Source organism: Schistocerca piceifrons, unplaced genomic scaffold (genome assembly GCF_021461385.2).
Source record: "Schistocerca piceifrons isolate TAMUIC-IGC-003096 unplaced genomic scaffold, iqSchPice1.1 HiC_scaffold_1193, whole genome shotgun sequence".
NCBI classification, from domain to species: domain Eukaryota; kingdom Metazoa; phylum Arthropoda; class Insecta; order Orthoptera; family Acrididae; genus Schistocerca; species Schistocerca piceifrons.
In genome coordinates, this window is record NW_025727008.1 from 15,001 (window position 1) to 20,000 (window position 5,000).

The window sequence follows — 5,000 nt, forward strand, 5'->3', positions numbered from 1 at the left end:
GCCAAGCCGATTAAGACAGCGATGGCGCCACAGTGCCCGCCTTTCGACGCCACCCACAAAGCCTGCAGCCTCTGTCGACCATAGCACCCAATCTCCAGTGGCTCTGCCGCACGAAGCCGTGGACCGGCAATGACTCCACCCGCACCCGTTCGTGCACCACCCCAACCGCCAAACGCGCACCTCCAGCGGATGAACGGCGGACGTTTCCCGCACTCGTAAAGTGCAATCCACCCCTATAACGTGCGTTTCATGAAGAGTTATTGCCAATATGCGACATTCCCGCTGTCCCTATACATGAGCCGCGACCTGTACCACTTACGAGCGAGAGACGCGATCGCGTTGCTCACTGTACGGCGTCCGATACCGAGCCATCAGCATGTCGGTCCCCATGCGCGTTGCACTCGCACTCGCAGTCGCAAAAACGTGGGGCAAATATATTACGCGGAAGAGTTATAACAGACCGAGCCCCACTGCATGAGGGGAGTCTTTGTCACTAATGTACACAGATGGAACATTTTGGACTGGAACCAGATTACCCGTACACACGGCGCTGATTAGTAATCAATGCAGAGCCATCAAACTACAGAATATATATACAACTGTCCGTATACATGCTGAAAGAGTCTGCCCACAATGGGAACCACACGTCAGCCAGCCACTCTGATCACGCACCACTCTCTGCTTCTAACGGGCGCACATACAATATGTAAGCACCAGCATGGAACAACATCCAGTGCATCCTCTCCGCCACATTACACAATCCACACTATCACAACCAGACCAGGAGGTCCATGCGGAAAATACAATATCCCACCCTTTCGACATCCACCATTGCGCAGATCAGGCACCAACACCCACACATGTCCTATACAACGGTGCACCCAACATCACAATAGTACCTCCTGTCACAGCGCACAAACAATGACATGAGTCAAAGACACAGGTCTGACACAAGCATAGAATTGGAGCGCCGCCTCTAATAAGCCAAAGGTGCATCCTGACGTGACAAATCTGATCATGTCACAAGCATTCACTTACTATAATCACTATCAACGAACCTGCCGCCCCCGCCCCCCCCCTACACCTTTCCTTACAACAACGTGTAACCTAACCTAACCTAACCTATGTTGTACCTTAACCTAACCTATGTTGTACCTTAACCTAACCTATGTTGTACCTTAACCTAACCTATGTTGTACCTTAACCTAACCTATGTTGTGCCTTAACCTAACCTATGTTGTGCCTTAACCTAACCTATGTTGTGCCTTAACCTAACCTATGTTGTGCCTTAACCTAACCTATGTTGTGCCTTAACCTAACCTATGTTGTGCCTTAACCTAACCTATGTTGTGCCTTAACCTAACCTATGTTGTGCCTTAACCTAACCTATGTTGTGCCTTAACCTAACCCATGTTGTGCCTTAACCTAACCCATGTTGTGCCTTAACCTAACCCATGTTGTGCCTTAACCTAACCCATGTTGTGCCTTAACCTAACCCATGTTGTGCCTTAACCTAACCCATGTTGTGCCTTAACCTAACCCATGTTGTGCCTTAACCTAACCCATGTTGTGCCTTAACCTAACCCATGTTGTGCCTTAACCTAACCCATGTTGTGCCTTAACCTAACCCATGTTGTGCCTTAACCTAACCCATGTTGTGCCTTAACCTAACCCATGTTGTGCCTTAACCTAACCCATGTTGTGCCTTAACCTAACCCATGTTGTGCCTTAACCTAACCCATGTTGTGCCTTAACCTAACCCATGTTGTGCCTTAACCTAACCCATGTTGTGCCTTAACCTAACCCATGTTGTGCCTTAACCTAACCCATGTTGTGCCTTAACCTAACCCATGTTGTGCCTTAACCTAACCCATGTTGTGCCTTAACCTAACCTATGTTGTGCCTTAACCTAACCCATGTTGTGCCTTAACCTAACCCATGTTGTGCCTTAACCTAACCCATGTTGTGCCTTAACCTAACCCATGTTGTGCCTTAACCTAACCCATGTTGTGCCTTTACCTAACCCATGTTGTGCCTTAACCTAACCCATGTTGTGCCTTAACCTAACCCATGTTGTGCCTTAACCTAACCCATGTTGTGCCTTAACCTAACCCATGTTGTGCCTTAACCTAACCCATGTTGTGCCTTAACCTAACCCATGTTGTGCCTTAACCTAACCCATGTCGTGCCTTAACCTAACCCATGTCGTGCCTTAACCTAACCCACGTCGTGCCTTAACCTAACCCACGTTGTCGCCTAACGTAACCCACGTTGTCGCCTAAACCTGCTCTGTAATTGTTATACGACTCGTTCAATTAGTGTAGTGTTGCCCACCCGCAACCCTCGCAATATAGTTCGCTACTCGCACTCCCCGCTCCCCTGTGTATCGCTTCATGTTAAACACCTTGCAAGTCTTGCTCACTTTCCACATGCTCCTGCTGTACACTGTAATGTGGATGGCAGCAGGACGTACATGCCGCCCCTCCCCACGTCCCCACCTTGCCCCCTGCCTTCGCAAGCTGGTTGGTGAGAACTTTGCATGTTCAATGCCCTCCGCATGCGACGTACTCAGGCTACGTTGTGGTGCGGCCTGTGTCAACTGTCCGCTAATGTCGTACGCGTAAACCACAATCTGTACTGCACATTCGTCCTTATGTACTGAATGATACATCGTGGCACATGTGTGACCGTACAACGACTGCGCCCAAAAACGGCGGACCATACAGTGCAAATATTGTGCACGCAGCTACGTGTCGTCTCCCTATGAGAGCTGGATTGCAGTGTGGTACGCCATAGAGACGTGTGGGAGGAACGGACGCCGTGGATGGCGATCAGCATGAGCTGTCTGTTGATGTATTCGGACCTAGTCGTCTCTCCTCACACACCGTGATGGCATGGTGCACCGCGTTCCATATCTGCGACATGCTACAGAGGCCGGTTGACAGTCGTTCGAGCAATGGACATCGCATACGTACGGGGGCCACCTTCCACGTATTGTCTAGGCGTGCACATTTTGTTGCGTGTATGTGGGCAGACGTAGTGTGGCGTGACACCTGACACAGGCATGCAATAATCGTGGAAGTTGCAAATGGCGATGGACGCCTGCGTTTTCTGGTGAAGTTACGCAAATGAACAAATGGTAACCTGTTGTGGTGCGGTTGTTCTCGCTAGGGGTGAATCGGTGATGGCGACGATAGGTTGAGGTACTAACCGGTTGTTCCAGCGATACCCACCATGCCGACGAAACTGAACGGCATCTGGGTGTGAAGCGATACGCGGCGGTGGCTGGGTGGGACCGTCCCCGGCCGGTGAGGGGGCGCCTCCCGGCGTGCTGGCCGCGCGGTGCGTGGGCGCACGCGCTACAGCCGGCTGGTGGGGGCGGCCAGTGGCAGGCGCGCCGGCCGACGGACGCGGCAGGCGTCGCAGCTGCGCGCCGGCGCACCCTGCGCGCGGCGCCGTGCGGCCAAAGTAGGTCCTCGCGGGCCCGGTGCGAAGCGCGGTGGACATCTTCAGTGTGCTGGTCCGATTGAGGACTGTGTGCGTTGAGGATGCGCTGCCGCCCGGCGCTCGGCGCCGCGACGCCGTCTGCTGCTCGGTCGCCCCAGCGGTTCTCGCTGGTGGTTTGTATCGCAGCTGTGCGGATGTGTTGGCGCGTGCGCTGTGCTGGGAGAGTTCGCTTCGGCACCCAAGTGGGGCTTTTGTCCTTCTGTGGCGCTGGCGTTGGAGCTGCCGGTCACCGTAGGTGGCGCGTGTTGTCTCCCGCCGGCAATGCCACGACAGCACGCTCCCGGGCCTCTGTCGGCAGCGGCAAGCTCAGTTGGGAGCACGGGTGGTCGCACCGAAAGCGTCTACTCGCCTAACTCCGGGCGATTGCGCCTCTCTCGAACCCGACCAAGTACTTGGGACGGCGCTGCGCGCCGCCGGGACCTGAGAGGGTTTCGAGGTGTATTGTGCAGGGGAGCTCAGCCTCCTCCTGTTTGCAGAATGATTGAGCGGACGCTTGCGTGTTCGCGCGGGCCCCCGGGACACACTCCCGGGCGGCCGGCTGCTCAGCTCTAGTTGACGCAGCTCCCTGGTTGATCCTGCCAGTAGTCATATGCTTGTCTCAAAGATTAAGCCATGCATGTCTCAGTACAAGCCGCATTAAGGTGAAACCGCGAATGGCTCATTAAATCAGTTATGGTTCCTTAGATCGTACCCACGTTACTTGGATAACTGTGGTAATTCTAGAGCTAATACATGCAAACAGAGTCCCGACCAGAGATGGAAGGGACGCTTTTATTAGATCAAAACCAATCGGTCGGCTCGTCCGGTCCGTTTGCCTTGGTGACTCTGAATAACTTTGGGCTGATCGCACGGTCCTCGTACCGGCGACGCATCTTTCAAATGTCTGCCTTATCAACTGTCGATGGTAGGTTCTGCGCCTACCATGGTTGTAACGGGTAACGGGGAATCAGGGTTCGATTCCGGAGAGGGAGCCTGAGAAACGGCTACCACATCCAAGGAAGGCAGCAGGCGCGCAAATTACCCACTCCCGGCACGGGGAGGTAGTGACGAAAAATAACGATACGGGACTCATCCGAGGCCCCGTAATCGGAATGAGTACACTTTAAATCCTTTAACGAGTATCTATTGGAGGGCAAGTCTGGTGCCAGCAGCCGCGGTAATTCCAGCTCCAATAGCGTATATTAAAGTTGTTGCGGTTAAAAAGCTCGTAGTTGGATTTGTGTCCCACGCTGTTGGTTCACCGCCCGTCGGTGTTTAACTGGCATGTATCGTGGGACGTCCTGCCGGTGGGGCGAGCCGAAGGCGTGCGACCGCCCCGTGCGTGCTCGTGCGTCCCGAGGCGGACCCCGTTGAAATCCTACCAGGGTGCTCTTTATTGAGTGTCTCGGTGGGCCGGCACGTTTACTTTGAACAAATTAGAGTGCTTAAAGCAGGCAAGCCCGCCTGAATACTGTGTGCATGGAATAATGGAATAGGACCTCGGTTCTATTTTG

At 53.5% G+C, this 5,000-nt stretch overlaps 1 non-coding gene across 1 annotated transcript in view; it reads left to right on the top strand.

Moving 5' to 3' along the window:
* The first annotated feature begins 4,069 nt into the window (after nt 1–4,069).
* The window catches only part of LOC124729125, a 1,909-nt gene continuing 978 nt past the window's right edge, over nt 4,070–5,000 (top strand). Inside the window, exon 1 of the ribosomal RNA XR_007007550.1 lies at nt 4,070–5,000. This exon is cut by the window's right edge and continues 978 nt beyond it. This is a non-coding gene — a ribosomal RNA (small subunit ribosomal RNA).